The sequence below is a fragment of the Suricata suricatta genome, chromosome 11, assembly GCF_006229205.1.
Source record: "Suricata suricatta isolate VVHF042 chromosome 11, meerkat_22Aug2017_6uvM2_HiC, whole genome shotgun sequence".
Classification (NCBI taxonomy): Eukaryota; Metazoa; Chordata; class Mammalia; order Carnivora; family Herpestidae; genus Suricata; species Suricata suricatta.
In genome coordinates this window covers 72,322,324-72,347,267 of record NC_043710.1, presented here as the reverse complement: position 1 = coordinate 72,347,267, position 24,944 = coordinate 72,322,324, and the positions used below count along the sequence as shown (strand labels likewise).

The window sequence follows — 24,944 nt, the reverse complement described above, 5'->3', positions numbered from 1 at the left end:
GCACCATGCGTGTCGGTGGAAGGCAGCTGGCAACGATCACGAGGTTGTTACTGATAAGTTTTATCCTAATCTAATTTTCCACTAGGTGACAGCAGAGCCCATAGCATTATGGTAATCATTGTCCCTCTTGAACAAATAGTGTTTGAGCACCTTCTAAAAGAAGATCCTGCCGCTCCGGAGAGAGTAATTATTGCTAAAACTATGATGCATGGCCTTTGAGCTGTCATTGTTGCTCTCCCGAGATAACTAAATCCTGGATTTTTAAAATGGATTTTAGTTTTTGACATAGTAAGTCATGTGAATTTATAGAAACGGCTATAATAATAAAAAGAACTAACACTTATTAAGCATTTACTGTGTTCGGGCACTGTTATAAATATGTAGGGCCCCAAGATGCCACTTCCTAGAAGTGCCCTTCAGTGAAGAGCTCAGCCTTACAGCCCAGCTCCTGGAACTGTAGCACTAACTCCATAAATACGTGCTCACGCCCTAACCGCCCTGCCCAGGAGAGGAGGAAGTGGGAAAAGCATGTTCATAGTTTGGTCAAAGGCCTTTTGTGGGGTTTTAAAAACAATTTTCAGTTCTAATTGGTGTTTGTCAGAGCATTTACCTTCTTTTTTAAAAACTCTTTTTCTTTAGACTCGTGTCAGTCTTTGTTGGGGTCCCCTGATGGTGGTCCACTTATCTTGGGAATGTCTGGTGAGTTCCTGGGTGACCCTGGGGAGTCTTTTTTCAGGACCTGAGGCTGAGAAGCTGGGCAGAATGAGTGTGATCACCACAGGACAGAGACTTACCATCAGGGGCAGAGAGAATTAGAGCAAGTGGCTGGCATACAACTCTGTCCCCAGGCCTCCGAAGGGTTGACTTGGTCCTGAGCAGAGCAAAGCCCAAGGAGTAAAATGCCTGGGCTGTCTGGCACATGCTGATGCATGAGCAGGCTTGCTTTGGGTTTTTCTATCACAATGTTTCATAGAAACCAGAGAGCCATTCTAGCAGGCTCCGACACAGCTACCTACACAGCTTTTTACATTTTAAAATTATTTCTATCCCTGAACGAAGGCTACAAGAACATAGACAAAATTCAAAAAGGCATACAGTTGAAAAGTAAAGTTTCCCTCCCACACCTATAGGATTCCCTATAGGAATCCACTGTATCCACAGTTACAGTGTCCAGGGCCGCCCAGCTTTGGCACCCTGAGCTTGGTGGAGGCCCGGTAAGGATGTCGGCTCCTGATGCAGGAGCTGGACTAGCCCAGATAGTAGAGTTTGTGAAGCACATGACACCTCTTGGTGATTCTCAGGGGCTAGGAAATCATACCATGTGAGAAAATGAGCCATGGGGAATTGGAAGTTATTGACAAGGTGGCTTATTTGAACCCATAGACCAGTGAGGCCCAGGGAAGTTCAGGGTACTATTATTATAGAAATGGCATATGTTCTCAGATGAAAGTTTAAAAGTACAAGTATAGCTCCATCAGTAAGTGCCTATAAATCCATACACAAGTGCATATACTTACCGATGCACTTCATATACAGTAAAACCTTGGATTGCAAGCAACTTATTCGGTGAGTGTTCCGCAAGACGAGCAAACATTTCCAATAAATTTTAATTCGATGAATGAGCTATGTCTTGCACTATGAGTAGTACACAACGCCCAACATCACATGATCACAACTGAGCCAATGGCTCTTCTCTCTCTCTGCAGAGGAGGCAGATAAAAAGGCAGAGGAGTCCTTACTTTAAATGAGATCAGGGAGATGTGTAAAATGTGGGGAACAGCATAAAATTTTGTAGAAAAGCACCACCCAAATAAGGCTGCAGCAGAGAGTACAATAAATCTGTTTAACGACAATGCAATGTCACATTTCCATTAAATCCTCAAAAGGAGGCAAAAAGTATCATTGGATAGTTCCTTGTTAATTTTGCACAGAAAGAAAAAGATTCCATTGAGCCAATAGATGCAGTGATTCAGTTAGTGACAGTAAAAGTCGTTCTACACAATAACCCTCCTCTCTCTTATCTCCCTCACACCAGCCATGAAGGTGTTCAAAGTAAGTGTAGGTTAATTTATTTTCCTTTATATTTTGTATTTTCTTTATTATTTTGTATTATGTTGCAGTATCATAATCCTTTTTATATGAATATTTTGAGTTGTGGAACAAATCATCTGAGTTTCCATTATTTCTTTGATATGCAAGTGCTTTGGATGACAAGCATGTTTCTAGAACAAATTACGACCACAGACCAAAGTTTTACTGCATACGAATACGTCTGTGATCCACTTTTCCTTGCGGTATGGAGGCTCTAGTCTCCAAGTCCTACAGCAACCCAAGCGTTAGCAACTGGCATCTCCAGGAGAGAGGAGCTGAGACTTCTATGGCACTCAGAATCCTATCCCACAATGTCAGCTGGAACCACCAGAAGCAGCAACCAGTGCAGCCTCGGCAAGCACACCGCAGCCCCCCGCACCGGCCCAAAGTACCTTCACAAGAGTGAACAAACACAACACAGGTTGGTTGACCCAGAACGTCAGAGTTGACACCTGGGGTAATTATTAAGAGTCCTGTTCCAGTCTCAAGAAATGTGCCAAGTTTGTCAAATTGTATGATCACACTAAATACAACCCTTCTGGGCTTCATCTTTTTCAGGGTGCTGTAACAATTACAGAGCTCTGAGCTAGGGTGGGATCCCTACCCCCGTCCCCCACCCTGGGGCTTCTTCTGGATCTAGCAGTCCCGTTTCTGGGACCACTGACCACAAAAGGACCAATTCCACCTTCAGAGCTGACAACGGAACTCCTTGGCCTCCCTTCTAGGATTGGCTGCCCTAGATCCCTATATTCGTTTTCTGCAAACAAGTTCTGCACTCAGTAAGTGGTACAAAAGTAAGTTACTGCTGAGCGAGATAACGTCTCAGGACGATTATTTTGGCCCCCTCTCTCATCCCTAGTATGTCATCTGTAACACAAGAAAAAGAAGAAAATAAAACTCCTTCATGATCCCCAATTAAAAATGCCCGGGGGTTAATATTGTGACAGTGTATCTTCTGGATATATATGTAAAGTCTTTTGTTAGAGCCAGCAGTTTTTCATCTGCTATTCATAGTTTTCTGGGTAGACCACAAGGGTTTGCAAATAGAAATTATGTTGACACTCTTCTAATATTTATTTAATCTTTTAAATATTCTTATTTTAGGCTCTAAAACTTCTAAGATGAAATTAAATAATGACAGTGATAATAAACTTGTCTTCTTCCTCATTCAACGGAATGCCTTGAGTAGTTTACTGTAAAAAATGATGTGCTCTACTGATTTGGGACAGGAATCTGTGTAAGGGGAGTATCCTTCTATTCTAAGTTTACCAAAATAATTATTTAGTTGTATTTATAGAATATATTATCAGTTTCTTGATTTTCACTTTGTCCAGATAAATGGCACTGAACTAGACTTTACTCAAATATTCAACCTTTTCATCTCTTTCTCTTTTTACCTAACATAAATTATTAACTTCATAAATAATAAAAAGAATGTGCTTTGGAATCAAACACACCAGAGTGGAAGCCTAGCTGTGGGACTTCTGGATTTCTTTATCTGAAAATGGGAATAATGACATTGATCTTGCAGCACTGCGGCATTAGTTTATCACATTGCCTAGAATGTAGCAATCACTAAATAATTATGCTATTAAAGCTGTTGTTGATAACTGCTGTTATTGTATCTGTAAAGTGATCACAAAGTGGAGACTTTCTCTAGAAAAGACTTTTGAGGGGCACCTGGGTGGCTCAGTCAGTTAAGTGTCTGACTTCGGCTCAGGTCATGACCTCATGGTCTGTGGGTTCTAGCCCTGCATTAGGCTCTCTGCTGTCAGTGTGGATCCTGCTTCAGATCCTCTGTCCCCTGTTCTTTCTACCCCTCCTCCACTTGCACTCCTTGTCTCTTTAAAAATAAATAAAACTTAAAAAAAACTTTTGAGTCAATAAAAACGGTAATTCAAAGACTATCTGATGATCAGTCTAAGATCACTGCTCTTTTCTTTAGAGGTGGTAGGGTGACCTGCTGTCCCCAGCTGACCAGGATTGAGGGGGTCCTCAAGGAATTTCTGGTACTAAACGTGGGAAGGTTCTCAGCAAATCAAGACAATAAGTCACCCTACATCATGGTGTTATCTGGTTCCTGTCCTGTTTTTTTCTGATCACTCAGGCTTCTCCAGAGGACAAAAATAGCATTCAAAGAAAATCATTAAAGCCCTGCTGACTGAACAGATATCATCATCATCCTCATCATCATTTCAATCACAGTAGCAATAATAATAAGAAGACACATTTAGAAAGGAACTACATTTCTCTAAAGCACTTTCTAGCAAATAAAAAAAAAAAAACACCACCGGGATGATTTTAACAGAAAAATTAGAGCACTGAGAATTAGCACCAGGAAGCTGGCTATTCCGTAAGGAAGGAGGTGGGAAGGAGAAGCTGGGCTGCCTGACACACTTCAGGTAGTAAAAACCTGGTGCTCCTGATCCCCGGAGGAGAGCGCACAGGTGGCCAGCCCCACGCGAGGTGTGAGAGGAACAGAGAGAGGTGTGCTGTGAGGTGTTTGACTCCCTAGTAGAGGGGCTGGGGCCAGCCCGGAGCGGGTGCTGACTTCTGGGGCTGCCCACCTGTGCCTAGGCTGGACCCAGCCAAGTCGTCGCCAGATGACTCTGACAGGTGGGAGTAACCAGGGCCAAGGAGATTAGGCAGGATCAGGGTCAGACCTGGACCCCTGGGCTGGGCACCACTGGGAATGGAGGGTGAGGAGCCAAGATCAAGGGCTTCATGGGAAATAGAACTCACAGCTTGGTAAACTCAAAGGGCTCAAGACGCAGACTCTGCACATGGCCAAGGTCCCAGGAGCTTATTCTTCCTGGTGCCAGGCAGATTGCAGCAGGAGTCAATCAGGTAATGCACATAAATGCATAGCATTGTTCACTTATATAGCTAATATATGGGAGCTATTTTTAGGTGCTTTTTTTTGCACCTTGAAAATGAAACAGTGAATTTTACCTGGTATAGAAGCAGGAGAATAAAAATCAAGGATTTCTTTACTTGTGCTGTTCCACCAGTTTTTATCCACACAGGCAGTATGGAAAGATGAGCATTCGTGTCCACATTGGCTATTACAGAGGACAAGCAATGATGTTAAAAGCATGTCTGCCAGGAAGAGGCCACGAATGACCTTTACAGGCCTCCCCAGGTGGGATTTTGACTTCAATTTACCCACACAGACCAAGAACCCTAATTTGGTCCATTCAAGGGCAGAAAGCTTATCGCTAAGGATTAGTTGCATACATTAATCAAATTTACTAGGGAGATACACAGATCATGTATATCTTATTTGTAGTTTTTAATTTTTATTAATTTATTTGTATTTGTCAATAGTGTAATAAAAATTGGTAAATAAAAGAGAACCAAGCATGGACCAATGGTGACAATGTGTCACTAAATGAGTGTATGGCATAAATGATTAGCAGTATCTGCCCCAACAGTGTGTTAATTAATTTCCATAAGAAATTATTATCAGTATGCTGGAGTCCTTATGATCAGTACCAAACTCCATGAAGTGTCTAATCAAAATCAGAAGCCAACTAATTCCTTCGCAAGAAGAAATTACTGCATAGGGACAGAATGCAAAGTTCCGTCTGACAAAACACAGTCTTCCTCATGAGAGAAGATTTATAGAGTGCCTGGGTGGCTCAGTAGGTTAAGCGTCCAACTTTGGCTCAGTTCATGATCTCAGTTCGTGAGTTTGAGCCCTATGTTGGGCTCTGTGCTGACAGCTCAGAGCCTGAAGCCTGCTTTGGATTCTGTTTCTTCATCTCTCTCTGCTCTTCCCCTACTCACGTTCTCTCTATGTCTCTCAAAAATAAATAAAACGTTTAAAAAAATTAAAAAAAGAGAGAAGGTTAACCGAGATCAAAAGGTTGTTCCAAACGCAGAGCCTAGGAACTAAGAGGAAAGGTGACATCAGGTCAACCACATCAGATGAAGAGTGCCTCACTCAACAGAACCAGAAATACTGGCCAGATCACTGCCTCTATTGTACATGCTGAGATGGACATTATTAATATCGGCCATAGTGACTTTTTTCTGTTTTTTTCTTCTACACTTTGCTAGCTCATAAAATCTCTTTCTTACATATGCATTCTCTGTTTAGTCAAGTTAATGTATTCATTCCTGTTACAGACAAGTTCTGCAAGCCTGCAGATCTGTTTGCTCTTGGAACAGCTGTGGGGCATGCGGCCGCTTCCCTACCCTATATTCTTTCCTCTCATTGTTTGCTTAATGTAACGTCTATGTCTGATATTTGCTTAGCACACATCTCCAGCTGTTTCTGAGCACTGCAAAGAGGAAACAGTTTGCTGGGTGACAACACCAGGTACTCAACTTTGGCTCTGAATATTTAGGACCAAGCTGTTGTGCAGGGCAGAATCTAGGACCACGTGGTAGCAGTACTCTTGAAAAATACAATGTACTGTTAAAACTAAAAGTATCTGGATAATTTGCCATTATTACCAGCCAGGTGGCTGTCTAAATGGTCTTATAAAGAGGATGAGTTGCAAAGAGCAGTGGCCTGGGTCCCTGGGTGGCTCAGTTGGTATAGTGTCCAACTCTTGATTTCTGCTCAGGTCATGATCTCATAGTTTGTGAGATCAAGCCCTGCGTGTTGGATTCTGTGCTGACAGAGCAGAGACTGCTTGAGATTCTCACTTTCTCAAAATAAATAAGGTAAAAAAATAAAAATGAAAAGAGACTGGCCTTACCAAACCCACACTCCTTCAAAATGTGAGGGTTCTGGCTCATGGCATTATGTCTCCATGAATAGTACCCAAGATGTGGATCTGCCTTGCTGGGATAAGGGACAAGAGTGACTCTCTGAGCACAAGTTCCCATGTTGGAAGGAAACCAGTGGTTTGAGTAGGGTGGCCACATAACCTACCGTTCAGACTGGGGCACCTGACACAACCAAGTAAACTGGGACTATCTCTGGCCAACTAGGATCTCAGCTATTAGAGCATGGGCCACCCCACTAAGAATGGAGTCAGCCACTTTTTCTTTTCTTTTTTATGTTTCAATAAAACTTTATTTATAGAAACAGACAGGAGTCCAGGTTGGATAGTGAAATATAGTTTTCCAATTCCCACTGCAGGCTGCTCTAGACTTCTAAATGACCCATGGGCTTCTTATTAGAAGCATCAACAGAGATGAGGGGTCAGGGAGATTGCAATTAACTCTGCAAGCAGGTTTAGAGGGAAAGAATCCCAAGTTGTGCAAACAAGTGAAGGCCTTGGGACTTGCTGCTGCAAGGAAAAAAAGAATCTCAGAAAGCAGATCTGGCACATAGATGAGACACTACAGTTGAGCAGTGGAATTCCTTGTGTGGTGTTTCTAGTGGTATCTCACACTACGTCTCAAATCACAACACACAACTACCTTCTCTACTTGTCTACATGGCCAGTGCCAGAAAGGAACAATGTAAACAAAAGAAAAGCTAAGAAAGAAATTGAGATCAAGGGAGCTTGGAAATAAGGAAGTCTGACTTCTGATTGAAACAACTTGGACAAGGAAAAGTGGGAGAGTGCCAAGGACCCTAGCATGGGGCCTTTAGACCTATAAAGAGATTTGAAAATGCAGGTCACAGTCCTAGCAGTTAAAGGAGTAACAAAAAGCCATTCAAAGAACTCTTCTTGGGGCGTCTGGGTGGCTCAGTTGGTTAAGCATCTGGCTTCGGCTCAGGTCATGATCTCATGGTTCGTGGGTTCGAGCCCCGCGTCAGGCTCTGTGCTGATCGCTAGCACAGAGCCTGGAGCCTGTCTTCGGATTCTGTGTCTCCCTCTCTCTCTGACCCTCCCCTGCTCGCACTGTCTCTCAAAAAAAAAACCATTAAAAAAAATAAAAATAAAAAAAGAACTCTTCTTGAGGTCTGGATCAGAATGTTGAGCTTTTCTTAAAACTTTTTTGTGTACAAATGTTACACTGTGTCCTTCAGGACTCTCAGGGACTCATAAGTGTGGGGATCAACTCTGAACTACAGTTGAAATGCAAAATATAGTTATGCAGGTGAAGCAATGTGTACATATGCTTAGAGATAGTCTATTGGGACATTTTCTCAACTGTGCCCTGCAAATAACAACTGGAACCTAGACACATAACCAAATTTTGTAGAATCCAACAATAATTCCCATGGCAGCAAAAACTTCTGTTTTTTGCAGTGTCTTCTGACATCCTCACAGCCACTTAAAGGTGAGGGCACTTTAGAAGACAAAAGATTTGTTATCCTAAGGACAAAGGGTTACAATGAGATAGCAACCCCAACCATAATCTGCTCCAGGTCAAAATAATCTGATCCCACTTCTTTTGAACTGTCTCCAGAAAGAGAAAGGCATCCCCAGGAAGACTGTTCCAACTTAGTCACTACCATGGGGTAAGCCAACTAAGTAACTTTGAAGAAAGGGGAAGGGAGGTTTACAAAAACACACAGTCAAGCATGTGCATTCACTCTGAAGCCAAAATGAATCTGAAGAAGAAACAACTCTTCATTTTCCACTTAGTTCTCTTTAGGTTTTCTCTCTTTTGTTGTGTGAGCAGAAGACAGTCTCCTTGGTAAATAAACAGCCACTTCTTTCAAATCCAGGTAAGTGACAAAAGGGAAGGGGTGAGTCCTGAGAGCAAGTATAGAGATACTCTGATGTGCTGAATTAATTCTGAAGCAACTGTTTGGGATGAATCCCGTAGATCCCTACATTATGACTTAATGTAAGAGCAGGCTTCTCAGTTAAAAGAGAAAGTTGTGCTTTGCGTTGACTGAGGAGAGTCAGGCCTCTCCGCTAAATATGGCCCTGTGGTGATGGGTAGACATAATTCTACCTGAACTGAGGCTGATACCTAAACTTGGAAGTCACACATTCAACATTTTCTTGACTTTCTAGCCAAGTCATCATCCCAGGGTTTCTCCAGATCCTACCTTATCATCAAGGCTCAGTATTCACACTGTCTTCCAAATCCCATTGTTTTATCCTTCCTTGGAACTACTGCTCAGTCTTCTTTACTATAGATTTTGAGATTTGAGCTGAAATTCCTCGCCAGCTGAAGAAGGTATCTCTACTTATTTCTAACCCCTGTAGCATTGAGAAATTGTTCAACACATTGGCCTTTGGGATATATGACCTTACACTGTTCTTTTACATGGACTGTTTTGTCTTCCCAAATTGATCAGGCATGCAAGTCATATACTATTGTATTTCCTCCCATCCACTTGCTTCAATTATCAGTAAATACTTACTGATTTTTGAAAGGCTTATTTTATACATAGAACTGTTCTGGTTTTGTTCCAAAGGGAAAAGCTATTTGTTCTAGCAAAATTTACCTGGTTTTTCCCTTCATTTCAGAATATATTACTCTCCCTAAAATCTATGCTAATCTGGATTCAGATCATACTTCTTAAAAAGATTTAGCCCACAGGATGATACTAGAAGGCTTTGAAATAGAAGAAGCTTTGAAATTTATCGAATCAAAGTTGGGGACCTAGGTCTAGTTCTTTTTCACTATGGAACTTTGAGATTAATTTTCTCTCTGAGTCATAGTTTATTTGTAAAATATTCATAACAACATCTATTTCACCGGGCTGGTATGAGGATTAAATGAGATAATACATAATAAAGCACATAGCACAATGCCTAGAATAGAGCAAATGCTCAGTAAATGTTAGATAATTCTCAAGCTGAATGGGCCACGGATTTTGTTTTAGGGGATGCCAAATCCTATAATTCTAGGACAGAAGGATGGGAGTAGTTGTGAGAAAAAGAGGAAAACAGGATCTTAGAAACTCTACCTGATGTCAGATGCCTGGAAAGGAGTGTTGTAAAGAAATAATGATTCAGAAGTTTGAATTGGCTTTTCTGGAAACTTTCATGTCAAATGTAAAAAATTACAAATTGTACCCTTGGCCTGAAATTATTTTACTGATTTTGAGAAATTATAAAAGAGTGTTTTCCAAAGTTTGATCCATGGAACACCAACCTAAGAGATAATTCATGAAAAATGGTTCTGATGTCAAATGAGCTTATTAAACGCTGAATTCTAAGCAGAAAAAGAAATCAAGGAACTGATCCCATTTATAACTGAACCAAAAACCATAAGATACCTAGGAATAAACCTAACCAAAGAGGTAGAAGATCTGAAAATGATAGAATACTTATGAAAGAAATTGGAGAGGACACAAATAAATGGAAAATATTCTAGGCTCGTGGATTGGATGAACAAACATTGTTAAAATTTCGATTCTACCCAAAGCAATTCACATATTCAATGCAATCCCAATCAAAATACCACCAGCATTTTTCACAGAGGTAGAACAAACAATCCTAAAATTTGTATGAAGCCACAAAAGACCCCCAAATAGCCAAAGTAATCCTGAAAAAGAAAGCAAAGCTGGAGGCATCACAATTCTGGACTTCAACTATATTACAAAGCCATAGTCATAAAGACAGTATTGTTTTGGCACAAAAACAAACATAGATCAATAGAATAGAATAGAATACCCAGAAATGGACCCATAAATCCATGACCAATTAATCTTTGAAAAGGCAGAAAAGACTATCCAACGGAAAAAAGACACTCTCCTCAACAAGTAGTGTTGGGAAAACTAGACAGCAACATGCAGAAGAATGAAACTAGACCACTTTCTTACACCAAACACAAAATTAATCTAAAATGAAGGAGAGAAGTAAATATGAGACAGGAAGCCATCAAAATCCTAGAGTACACAGGGAGCAACCTCTTTGACCTCAGTTACAGCAACTTCTTTCTAGACATGTCACTGGAGGCAAGGGAAACAAAAGCAAACATGAACTACTGGGGCTTCATCAAGATAAAAAGCTTATCCACAGTGAAGGAAACAATCAACAAAAGTAACAGGGCACCTACAGAATGGGAGAAAATATTTTCAAATGACATATCAGATAAAGGGTTAGTATCCAAAATCTATAAAGAACTTATGAAACTCAACACCCACCCAAAAATAATCCAGTTAAGAAATAGCAGAAGACATGAATAAACATTTTTCCAAAGAAGACATCCAGATGGCTAACAGACATATGAAAAGATACTCAATATCATTCATCATCAGGGAAATACAAACCACAATCACAATGAGATACTACCTCACACCTGTCAGAACAGCTAAAATTAACAACACAAGAAACAACAGGTGTTGGCGAGGATTTAGAGAAAGGGGAACCCTCTTGTACTGTTGGTGGGAATGCAAAGTGGTGCAGCCATGCTGGAAAACAGTATGGAGGTTCCTCAAAAAGTTAAAAGTAAAACTATCCTACAATCCAGCAATTGCACTGGCAGGTATTTACCCAAAGGATACAAAACTACAGATTCAAAGGGTAAATGCATCCCACTGTTTATAGTGGCATTATCAACAATAGTGAAACCATGGAAAGAACCCAAATGTCCATCAACTGATAAATGGATAAAGAAGATGTGATACGAATATATGCACAGGTGAGTGGGAGATGGGTTAGATGGATGATGGACATTCAGGAGGGCACTTGTTATGATGAACTCTGGATGTTGTATGTAAGTGATGAATCACTGAATTCTAGTCCTGCAATCAATACTGCACTACATGTTAACTATTTATACAAAATCTGAAAAGAAAAAAAATAAATGCTGCATTCTATATTACCTCATATTAAAAAATTTTTTAATGTTTATTTGAGGGGTGGGGGGTAGGGAAAGACAGAGAGGGAGGCAGACACAGAATTCAAAGCAGACCCCAGGCTCTGAGCTGTCAGCGCAGAGCCCAATGTGGTGCTCAAACTCATGAACTGTGAGATCATGACCTGAGCTGAAGTCAGATGCTTAACCAACTGAGCCACCCAGGTGCCCCAAGATATCACCCTCTTAGAAATAGCCATGCACATTAATATGTTATAGACTACAAGGAATTCTGGATTTTGAACTGTCTAGTTTTGTTTAACTCAGTGGTTTTCAAACTTATTTGGCCATGGAACTCTTTCACATAACATCTGTCTACAGAGACCTAAATTTTAGGAAATACTGCCTTAAAGCAGCTGTGTGCATCAGAATAACTCAGGAAGGCTTGTTAGTATACAAATCGCTGGAACATGCCCTCAGTGTTTCAGTGTGCCCCAATCTTTCTGTTTTAAATTATTATATTTTAGATTGAAGTATAGTTGGCATATATATTAGCTTCAGCTGTAAAAAATAGTGATTGGACAAGTATATACATTATGAAATGCTCACCATGATAAATGTAGCTATCTACCACCATACAAAGTTATTACAATATTATTGACTATATTTCCAGCATATGTATTCTATGTTGTCCTTTTCATCCCTTTGACTTATTTATTTTACAATTGGAAGTTTGTCCTCTTAATCTTCTTTACGTATTTCATCCATGCCCTCAACCTGCTCCCCTGTGGCAACCACCAATTGATTCTCTATATTTATGAATCTGTTTCAATTTTGTTGTTTCTGTTTATTTGTTTTGAATTTTTAGATTACACACATAAGTGAAATCATATGGTTTTTGTCTCTCTCTGTTTGACTTCTTTCATTCAATATAATCCCCTCTTGGTCTATTCATGTTGTCACATATGGCAAGATTTTATTTTATTTTATTTTTTAATTTTTAAAAAATGCTTATTAATTTTTGAGAGACAGAGACAGAGCATGAGCAGGGGAGGGGCAGAGAAGGAGGGAAACACAGAATCCAAAGCCAGCTCCAGGCTCTGGGCTATCAGCACAGAGCCTGACGCAGGCCCGAACCCACAAACCGTGGGATCATGACCTGAGCTGAAGTCGGATGCTCAACTGACTGAGCCACCCCCGCACCCCAGATTTTATTGTATTTTTTATGCCTGCATAATATTCCATTGTGTATATATAACCACATTTTCTTTATCCATTCATCTATCAATGAGCTTCCTTTTCTTGGTGTTTGTAAATAATGCTGTGATAAACACAGAGGTGCATATATCTTTTCAAATTTGTGTTTTCATTTACTTTGGATAAACACCCAGAAGTAGAACCACTAGATTACATGGTACTTTTATTTTTATGAGCAACTTCCATACTGTTTTCCAGAATGGCTCCACCAATTTACATTCCCCTCAACAGTGCACGAGGGTTCCCCTTTTTCCACATCCTTGCCAACACTTATTTTTTCTCATCTTTTTGGTACTAGCCATTCTGACTGGAGTAAGGTCATATGTCATCGTGGTTTTGATTTGCATTTCCCTGATGATGAGTAATGTTGAGCATCCTTTTATATGACTGTTGGCCATCTGTATGTCTTCTTTGGGAAAATGTCTATTCAGGTGATTGCCCTCTTTTTAATCAGACTGTGTGTGTGTGTGTGTGTGTGTGTGTGTGTGTGTGTGTGTTTGTGTGTGTGAAGTTGAATGAGTTCTTTATATATTTTGAATATGAACCCCTTGCAAATATCTTTTCCCATTCAGCAGGTTGTCCTTTTGTTTTGTTGATGGTTTCCTTTGCTATGCAAAATCTCTTTGGTTTTTGTAATCCCAACTATTTATTTTCGATTTTATTTTCCTTGCCTGGGGAGACACATACAGAAAAATATTGCTAAGACCAATGTGTATGAGTTAACTGTCTATATTTTCCTTTAGGAGTTTTGTAATTCCAGGTCTTATATTTGGGTCTTTAATCCATTTTGAGTTTACTTAGTGTATAAGAAGTTGTCCACTTTCATTCTTTCACATGTAGCTGTCCAGTTTTCCAATGCCATTTATTGAAAAGACTTTTCTCCCCCATTGCATACTCTTGCTTCCATTGTCATAGATTAATTGACCATTTAAGCATGGGTTTATTTCTAGGCTCTCAAAAAACTGCTTCATTAATCTATGTGTCTATTTTTATGCCAATACCATACTGTTTTTGATTACTATTGCTTTGCAGTATAGTTACATCTTCCATGTGATACCTTCAGCTTTGTTTTTCTTCCTCAATATTGGTTTGGCTATTTGAGGTCTTTTATAATTCCATACAAGTCTTAGGATTATTTTGTTCTAGTTATGTGAAAAATACTATTGGAATGTTGACAGTATTTGCAGTGACTCTGTGGCTTGCCTCAGATAGTATAGACAATATTAATTCTTCTGATCCATGAGCATGGTATATCTTTTCATTTGTTTGTATCATCTTCTATTTCTTTCATCCAGGTCTTATAGTTTTCAGAATATAGGTCTCTCACTAAATTCCACATGGATAAATTTATTCCTATGTATTTTACTCTTTTTGATGCAATTGTAAATAAAATTATTTTCTTAATTTCTCTTTCTGCTATTTCATTATTAGTATATGGAAATACAACAGATTTCTGTATGTTGATTTTGTATCCAGAAACTCTAGTGAATTCGCTTATTAGTTCTATATATTTTTAGTGAGGTATTTATATACATAGCATCATGTCTTCGAAAATAGTGACAGTTTTACTTCTTCCTCATCAATGTGGAGTCTGTTATTCCTTTTTCTTGTCTGATTGTAGTGGCTGAGGACTTCCAGTACTCCATTGAATAAAAGTGGAAAGAATGGACTTCCTTGTCTGTTCCTGATATTAGAGAACAAACTTGTAGCCTGTCATCTTTGAGTGTGATGTTAGGCAAGGAATTTGTATCATTAACAAGTTTCCAGTTGATGCTGATGCCTTTGGTCTCGGGACCACACTGTGAGAACTACTGTTATAGAATATAGAAATTCCATCATGCTCTTTCATATTATCTCCTACAACAATGTTTTTCAAATACTAATGTGCACACTAATTACCTGGTGTTCTTTTTAAAACAGAAATTCAGATTCAGTAGGTCTGGGGTGGGATCTGAGGTTCTGCAGTTTGAAAAATCAAAAATGATGTTTGTCCATGGACCTGACTTTGAGAAGTAAGTCAATAGAATATAAAACTTCCCAAACTCTTTTGCTGTCCAAGTAATGAGGCATCTATCTAGGAAGAATACTGCTAAGTGTCACTGTAAATTCAGAGTTTGCTAGCAGGGTAAACTTATTTCCTTTGTAGATATGGTTAAAAATGTATAAAATTTCACAAAAAATTTGTGTGGAGAACGGTTTCTGCTGACATTTCCTATTAGGCTAAAACAGACTTGAGGAAGAGTCTATAATATTTTGTTTATATGATTTATCCTAAATCCTGTTGTCATCCAAATGAAAGCTTGTATTCAGTAGCTGTGACAGATTCAAAATACAATGACTTAAATAACACTTCTCTCTCACATAAAAGTCCACGATGGTATGAGCAACTTTAGGAAATCATCAAGGGGCCCCACTCCTTCTATTCTGTTGACTCACAATCCCTAGAGTGCTGCATTTATTTACAAGGTACAAGGGCAAGACTCCTATGTTGCATATATTTATTGATCAAGTCTCATTGACCAGAGTCTAGACATACAGCTGAAATGAGTAGGCTATCATGAGTACAGCTAAAAGTTGTATTTTTTTATTTTAGAGAGAGAAAGTGTGTGTGAGCAGGGGAGAGGGGCAGAGGGAGGGAGAAGGAGAGAGAGAAAGAAAGAGAGAAAGTGAGAGAGAATCCCAAGCAGGCTCCATGCGCACCATGGAACCCAATGTGGGGCTTGATCCCACTACCCTAGCTGTAATCAAGAGTCAGAAGCTTAACTGACTTAGCCACCCAGGGGGCCCTAAAAGTTATATATCAATAAAAGACAATGAACAGTGTTTGCTGTAGCAGAAATGCTAATAACACAAATTCCTGAAAAGAGAGGGAAAACAGGGGCATGGGCATAGCAATTTGCTTGAGGAACAATCACTTAAGGCATAAAGATAGGGTTGTGTGTTACTCTTAACATGGTAGAAAGTTCTGTTGTAAAGCACATATTTAAATGTTTCCTGATTTATGTTTCTTTTTCAACAGTAACAGAAGATAGCTACAAAGATGGTAGATGTTTAAACACAGTTAAAGGTGTTTCAGGAGTCCTCTAAGAAAGAAATCAATTCCTATCAATTCCTATCAATAGCAGCGGTTACCAATGTGCTCTTCTACTGGTCCCCAGTATACAGGAGAGCAATCTTTTTTTTTAATTTTTCTGATTCTTTGATCACTTAGTTTAACAATCTGGAATTCAGCCCAATTTTGGCTAGAGATTTCATTTATTCCAGGACACACCCAGAAAAAACAAGCTGTGGATCATGAGCAGCAATCGAGTGACACTATTTAGTGTATGAGGCTGTAATTAATGGTCAACTCCAGGAAGTACCCTCTTATGTGTGGAAAACCTATCCCCCATTAATGGAACATCCACCCTGTCCCCATCCCTACTGTCCTAGTCCAAGTCCAGTAGATATGAGGTCAAGTAAATTTTTCCCATGGAGCTACATGTTTTAGGGTCAAGTTTTGGTAATTAAGATGAAAATAAAGATATAAATTAGAGCTTTATTTAAAAAAAATCCCGAAAAGTTGTGATCCAAATAACTTTGTTTTGTATTTCCTTAAAGAGCCACATTTGAATGATTTCGAGTGAAGATAAGGCCAAGCTTGTTAGATGGTAGAATGTCTCTTGATACAACTAATGGAGGTCCAAAGAGTGGACTGAAGGATGAATTAAGGAACATTTATATTATGCAAAGTGAACTACTCCTTGGTCAATTTCTCACTTCTCTGATTTAATGTAATGGCCCATCTTTAAGAAATCAATCAATGATCTAATTTATTATAAAATGAATGCAGTCTAGTGATAAAATCAGGTCAAAGTGTTTTGCTGTTTTCATGAAAGAAAACTCAGACAAAGAACAATTATGTGTTGTTATGACTGAAAAACAAAATTGACGGGAACAGTACCACATAAACAGAGCATGATGTGATTGTCTACCAGCCTGGCCTTAAGGGAGATGGGTTGGTGACATTTTATTTGTAAAATGGTACCTTTTCCCAAGGACTTCTTGTCTTTCCAACTTCTGACAGCATGAGCTGGAATGAAACCCTCTAGCTGGAACTGTTCTTTCCTCCTGAGTGGAACACTCTGACTTCCATGTCACTTCTGTTTATTACCAGAAAGCAGGTTATATGGCTTGTGTTTATTTTCCCTAATGAGGCCCCCTGGGGATTGGCATCTCCTAGGCAGATTCCCTAATGAGGAATGGTTCTATTCCTTCCCAGCAAGGCTGGTATCACTCAATAGTGTTATTAAGTTGTGAGCCGAGTCCCTCAAATCACCATGGAAAGTGTTCCAGGTTGCAGGAATTTTAGGATTCTTCATGCATAACATGCGTCTCCAGTGACCTACTTACCATAAGCAAATCTTTCACACACTGTCTTTGAACTATGATGAAAAGTAGGCTCACAAAAGCCAACAGGTACAGCCTGTCAAATTAAACCCCAAAACGACCTTGATGTTAAAAGCCTGAAACAAAGAGCACTTATCAAGTTAAACTTACATGTGAGGATTATGAATTCTCGGTGTCCAGAGAGAACGAGACTTTTATACTCGGCATGACTGGTTTCCTCAGAAGACAAATCTAGTTGAATAATTTCCTTGTGGGTTAATGCCTAACCGATATGTAATATTTAAAATGGAAAGAAGTAAATTTCTGAAAGCACTCATTTTCTTTTGAGACTTTAGAAATACACCGGGGATTTACTGAGGTATAAGCTTTAAAGCCTTTTTTTTTTTAAATCGTTGATGTTAAATAACAAGAGGAATAAATAACATATGGAGAAATACGGGTGTGCTTCTTAGCATGTGCTGTAAGTCGCTTTTTCTATTGCTCTTCAAAGAGCAATATTTTTGGAGGACAGTGTTAAATATGTCAGCACTGACATTTATGTCCGAGTTAAGGCCCAACAGAGAAGCTCAGATACCCGATTTCCTGATGATCTTCCTAATCTTTGATTAGCTATATGAGAATGGATCGGCAGACATGTACCATGCTGTAATACAAAGTCACTCCACCAGCTGGTGGTCAACAGTGCGGAATGGCATCCACAGCCTGCCAGAAGCTCAGGCTAAGGCACTGTGAGGCAGAGAGGTGGAGAGTGTACATTCAAGAGTCCCAGCTGAACTTGACTTTGAGCATATTGCTTTGTCATCTAAGCCTGTTTTCACAAATAAAAAAGGAAGTAATTTAACACCTGCCTTACAGGGCTGTTGTGCATGATAAATGAGGCAATGCTGAACCACATTTAGCATGGGGACTGGCCTGAAAGTTAGATTTTCTTGTTACATGGATTACTATCACTACTATTACTAACAAAATTAACTGGACCATCGTGATGCGAAAACAATCTTCCCACCTTTTCTCTATGACTATCAAGGAAAGCGGAACAAGAACCTACTTAAGGGGACTATAGTGAACTAACCTAATTCTGCTCTTATCATTTTACCCCGTTTTTAACCTCATCCCTGCCCCACTGCCAAGAGGCAGAAAAATGGAGGCTTGACGGACAATTTTCCCCAGAGAATTTACAAGCTGATGGCCTGGCCCAAGACAGTAGTATATCCTCAGTAGAGCTCTCCTGGGACTAAACAGGGGGAAGGTAGGAGAGAAGGAGAAGGACTGCAGAAACTTCTGTTCTCAATTAGCCCTGAAGAAAAGGGAAGGGGCAGGAGATGATAGGTGGTGAGGCAGGGAGAGAGATGCGTGACAGGGGCCCCTCTGGTGGCACCTATATACAAACCATGCTTAAGTTTTTTGGTCAGAGGCCTGAGCATCTGGCCAAAATCAAGGCCACAGTTGCTTCAGTGGCTGCTGTCCTCCTGACTGACAATTATTGGCCTGTGTAACTAACCACCCCCAACATAATGAAAGGCCATAGGATTCTAAGTTTTGAAAACTTTCTGGGATGGGAATGAGATTTCCCTTTGCCTGAATAAATGGTCTCTGGAGATAGTACAGTTGGATTTTCAGCAACTTGCTTAACTTCTCTTAATCTCACTCTCTTCATTTGTGAAATGAAGATAATACTTAAAGTTCTTTTTGGGTTTTTTTTTATTTTTAGAGAAATAAATAAGATTGTGTTTGGGCATTTACAAGGGTCCTCTAGGAAACAGATGGCACTCAGTCACACAAATTGTTCATTGAGGGGGCCCACTAAAGGAACCATTTACAATGGAATGGGCAGATAGATTTTCCAGAGAACCAGCAGCAGATGAGGGAGTGCCCTTGAGCAGGCAGTGGGAAGAAGTATTGCTGCCTCTAAGCCTGGGCAGGCAATGGGAAGGAAGCAGCATATACAGGAACCCTAGAAGGGGCTGCCTGATAGAAGGTGTGGCTCTCATAGAGGGATGCAACAAACAGGAGGGCATCAGCAGAATGAATTTCTTACAAATTTGACCTCTTCTGCTCTCCGACTACCTCCAAGCATCAAACCTAATTAGAGGCCAGAGCTCAGGAAGCCCACTGAAACATTCTCTACAGGGTAGTTTTCCAGGGCCCAGAGCAAAATGGAAAAGGAGGGAAAGCAGATCTGGAGGGTAAAATGGAAGACAACTGGTACATAGTATTTTGCCTGGTACCCAGATAGGAATTATAAGTATTATAGTAAAAGGAAAGAATACACAGACCAGGTTTCAAATTGTAGTTCCATCTTTGGGGATTGGTTAGCAGATAATTCAAGAGGTCTTTAAGAAATGTTCCAAGCTTTATAAATATAAACTTTTGAAACATCTCATAAATATGTTTCAGTCTGCTTATTGTCCAAAGGATTTTTTTCCAATAACACTGTCTTGTATGCTCAGTTGTACATGCTGCAAGTACAAGTTTAATGTATTCCTCCAAAACGTTGGGGAAAAAAACCATTAAGTGTGGTAAGTCTGGGAATAAAAGTAATCTGTCAGCCAGTTCTTCAGTTTGAACTTCTTCTCTGGAGCGTCACACTTCTCTAGAGAACCTTTTTCAGGTCAGTTAGTGAAACAAATAGCATTTCAATTCAGTGCTTTCCATTAATACCACATTATGTGAAGGATTTAGTTTTTCCTAATCCAAATGAAAAAAAGACTTATAATTTATGATTGATGATGGAAGTTTGCACATAAATAATTTTAAAGAGGAATGGAGTAGTGGTTGTGTAGATTAATATGTTTCAATCTATTCTTGTGAGTCAGTAATCATTAATGAGAAGGCCCCCTCTTGTTTTGACTATAAAATTTCAAAAGACTATTTAGAAAATCTTCTTTATTCAGAGTCTCTACCATTCATTAAAAATGTAGGTTCTGAAACTGCTCTCTCTAGTCATAGGGCTGATTGGCATTAAAAAGAACTACACATAGGGAAAACATAGGAATATAGAAATAATGAACATCATGTTTTAGATGACTTTGGGATATTTGACTTAATAAAAATTAGAAATTAGCAGGGACCATGACTTTTCCTTATTGGTTTTCCTTAGTGGTTTTGTGTGTGTGTGTATATGTGTACTTAAAGAATCAAATAAGACTTGTAACAAAGAACAAGTTCTTGCCCCTTTTTCAAGAGGTAACCACTTTGAACTTCTTTGGTAATTTCATTTGGTATTTACCTCCATGTTTCTAATTATATACTTATAGCACTATTAAAGTTTCAGTTTTAGAAACTATGTTCTTGTAACTACAAAAGTGAGAATTCAGTCTTTTGCATAGACTTCATCCAGAATATTTCTCCCCCAATCTAACCACATCTTCAAACAGGTTGTAATACATTCTCCCATTCTCCGTTGAAGTCATATTTTGCTATTTTAGTCTTGTGGCTTACATGTATTATGCACTGTCAAGGAAAATGGTCACTATGCCTACATTTCTTTTGTCAGTCTTGTTTGTGGGGTATCTCCTCCTGGTGCCTTTGTCCTCCAGCTATGATTTGGACTAATTGCTCTCCTTGACCTTCTGCACGACTCTGATATTGAAACTTCCCTTTGGCATGCTCTTGAGATTCCTCTCTCTCATGTTAAACCCCTGGTTTCTTGGATCCAAGTCCTCTTATTTCTAGGGTTACTCCTTAATTTTGATAGAGCATTCCTGCTTTCTAAGTAAAGGAACACGAGGAGTGAATAAAACTCTTTGTATTGAGCTTATACAAAGCTCTTTTGAGCTCTCATATATCTTAAAATGAGTTGATTTCAACCTTTCATTTGACTGACAGTTTAGCTTGACACAGAATGCAAAATTGGACATGTTTTCCTTGAGAAGGGGTAATGCAATCTCTGGCTTCTGATGTTGCTACTGAATTTCAGTTTCGGATTGAATGTAAGCGCCCGCCCTTTTATTTTATTTCTTTTCATTTCAGGAAGATTTTAGGATATTCCTATTATCCTCAGTGTTCAAAAATTATGTGATGGTATGTCTTGGGATAAGTCTCTTTTCATCTGTTGTATTGCTCATTCAGTGGATCCTACTGATCAAGTAACAAATGTCCTTCAATTCTGAGAATCTGCGTTGTCTTATTACTTTGATTTTTTTCCTTTTTTCTTTTAGCCCTTAAATTTCTGCATTAAGATCTTAGATATGGTGGGTGGATCTTTTAATTCTCTTATTCTTCTTTCTGTTTCTTTGTTCTACTTTCTGTTTCCTAAACACTTTTTTTTCTGTGGCATTCTATTTTTGTTTTATGTTTACTTATGTCATCATGTTTCCTAAGTTCATTAACAGAATAGAGAAGTCACTTAAGCAGATAGTATTTAAAAGATGCTGAGAAGCTCGTCTCTATATCCATTGAAAACATAAGAGAGTAAAATGGCTTTAAGATACATAATGAGTGATATTTTACATAGAGGGAAATCAAAGTAGAGTGGACACCTACTCAGCTTCTGAGGTCTGTTCAGCTTCTTTTGAAAACTGTTCCCTTTTCCACACCGTCATGCACATGGTTCCATCAATCCCCACCATGATATACGACTTTCTCCACCACTCACTTGCCCAGTCTGGGGTAGGGACCTGATCCAAGGCGATTCAATCACAATTTTTGTCTGGGACAATTCTAAATTGGAACTGAGAAAGAGACCAGTATTTTTCTGGACATGCAGACCACAAGCTCTAGAAAGTCACAGTTCTTAGGAACCATGTTTCCTGACGGTGAACCTGAGAAGCAGAGGAGTTCTACGTCAAAAACTATCGCAGATGCACAGACAAAAGCAATTAGTGGAGAAGGAGATGAAGTGTCAGAGGCATCAGGAGCAGCTGTTTCCGAGCTAAGTCACATCTCTACCCTAGGGGTCTCAGTATCCTCATTAAAGTCTTCTTTTGGTTTAAGCTAGTTTGAATTGGCTTCTTTCTCCATTACAACAAAGCATTTCTAACTAATAGGCTTAGTAACTATTTGATGCTTTCTATGAACTAGGCAAGGTATTAGTGCTTTATATACATTTTCTTTAAAGTAGGCTTCATGCCCAGTGCAGAGCCTAACGTGGGGCTTGAACTCATGATCCTCAGATCAAGACCTGAGCTGAGATCAAGAGTTGGACACGTAACAGAATGAGCCAGCCAGGCACCCCAGTGCTTTATATACTTTATCTTACTGAATCTTCACAACAACCTGTGAGGTTGGTAAAATTATTTTACACGTGAAGGAACTTTATAGATCCAACTGCTGTATGATACACCACTATCTAGCTGTTCCCTGGTATACACCATTTCTCCATCTATAAAATGGGGAAAGCTGTTCTCGCTGCCTGAACTGCTCTTCTCCCTACATACACCTCGCCAATTCCTTCTTACCTTGAGGTGTCAGCTTAAATGGTCTCAGAGAACACTGACCTGCCTACACAATCTAAAGTAGCTTCCTCAATACCACCTTATTTTTTTCCACCAACAATGTAATTACACAGTTAGTATTTTGCATAGTTCTCTTCTTTCACATGCTCCTGCACCAGACAATGAACTCCATGATGGCAGGGAATTATTCGAGCATTGATTGCCATACATGGCAATTGCTCCATAAATGTGTTTGGATACCTAAGCTATTTCTAAATATTTTCTTTTATGTATCTATGAGGCTCGAGTCCACAACCTGCAACATCTATTCTTGCATGAGTAGTACACTCAGGGCACTCTGCCAGGCCTGCTGAGAAAAAGACACAGAAAAAGATATAGCTTCCCTCCTGCAGGGGCTCACAGCATAGCATGAGACTCAAGTAATTATAATATAAGGGGACAAGACTTATAACAGAGATATAAACAGAGTGCCATGGTTACAAAGGAGGAAATGACTGGGAAATAATCCATGAAGTTCAAAAAAGGAAAGGAAAGAACGGAATTTCCAGGCTTGCCATTCAATTGGCACAAAGTCACAGCAAGTATCTCAAGTAGTGGCATACGAAAACCATAATTCTCTTGAGTCCTCCGGTCATCCCTATCATTTGGCTTATCTCCATGTCACTTGGCAAAGACACTGAGTCTGGCTCCTGCCTCCTCCCAGGAGTCTCCAAGGAAGCCAGGCCTGTATTAACAGGTCAAGCGTTTTTCCTTTCCCCACTGCCAGATCTGTTTTCCCAGTGCTGAGACTAGAGGACAATGGCTTTGATCCCTTTTAACACTCAAAGAATAATGGTCCTCTTTCACAACACTGTCCCAAGTATTCTCATTACAATGGATGGTTTTATGGGCAATCACCTATCTTATGCCTATTTTCTCCCTCACTGATCTTAACCGAGTTCTCCATCAATGCAGGTTAGCGACTATTCCTCTAACCATGACTTAGAATAGAATTCTTCTTTCTCTACCTCGCCATACATCCTTGTTACTTGTCAGGGACTTTTCAAATCAAATCTTTCTTTGGGGTTTGCATGTGTATGTGTGTAGATATGAAGGAAAACAAATGGGTTTGGCAAGCCATCACTAGTAAAACTTACAAAGGATGCAAAAGGAGGAGAGATGTCGATATTATGTAACTGTGTGCCTTTTTAACCTCAGAATTTCTAATATTAACACCACCATGTAGTTATATCAGTGGTCCTAGAACCTAGACCCCCCTCTCAAAAAAAGGCTTTCCTAAAAAGATGCCATGAAATGGAAAAGACCAAAAGTGTTGTTTAGTGTCCTGAATTTAAAGAACGATGAAAGATAATGCAAGTGATTTCAAAATTATTTTCCTTTCAAACCAAAAGCTGGCTTCATCTATTGATTGATCAAATATTAATTGGTACGCACCTGAGAGGTGAGCTTTGTATATTGGTCGACCCCAGCTCTGACTGCAGATAGAATTCCATCTTTGCCATTTATTAGTTTACTGTCCTCCTACAAGTTACTTAGCTTTGTGGGCCTTTGTTCCCTCATCTGTAAAATGGATATAAACATTAGAATTGTCTCACAGGGATTGTCATCAGAATTATGAATAGTGCTTAAGAGAGTCTGACACATCAGTATAATTATTCTTAACCTTAATTTTCTTTCAGCCGTGAGATTAACGTCAAATATTTTTGGAGGACACTGAAAAATCCTTAAAGTGAAACCATATGACTAAATTAAATCCTAAAATTGAGTGCATCCTGAACCTCTAAACAGGGGCATAGGAAGACGGATATCCAGGGAGTAGTCATCACTCCAGCCTGGAGAGGGGACAATCCCCTCCTACTCTGTATTCTCCCCGGTGCCATACAGAATGCTGACGCCTTGCAAATTAGACGGGTCCCTCTAATTTAAGTTCGTGGTCACCTTTTAAGTCCTCTATGGCGCTACAGGCCTGGGTCGCCGCCAGCGTTGAGCTCCCATGTCAGTGATCCCCAAGAGCCCCTGGTGGCCCGTTATACCGCCCTCTTCCGCCCGACCTCGGCTCATTCGCGTCTTCCTCCCCGGCGCCGCTCATCCGCAGCGCCCGGCGAGCCCCAGCACGGCCCCTCGCCCGCCAGCACCGCGGCGGGCCGGGAAGCGTCACTGCGCATGCTCCTCGCCGCGCGGGTGGGGTGTGGGGACCGA

General features: G+C 39.8%; 1 long non-coding RNA gene across 1 annotated transcript in view; it reads right to left on the bottom strand.

The window, feature by feature from the left end:
- Positions 1–24,888, bottom strand: part of LOC115272144 — a 64,124-nt gene extending 39,236 nt beyond the window's left edge. The window contains exons 1-3 of the long non-coding RNA XR_003900271.1: positions 24,684–24,888; positions 24,180–24,305; positions 5,044–5,153 (exon numbers count right to left, since the gene is read on the bottom strand). This is a non-coding gene — a long non-coding RNA (uncharacterized LOC115272144). The remainder of the gene's footprint in view (positions 1–5,043; positions 5,154–24,179; positions 24,306–24,683) is intronic.
- Between the last annotated feature and the right edge of the window lie 56 nt (positions 24,889–24,944).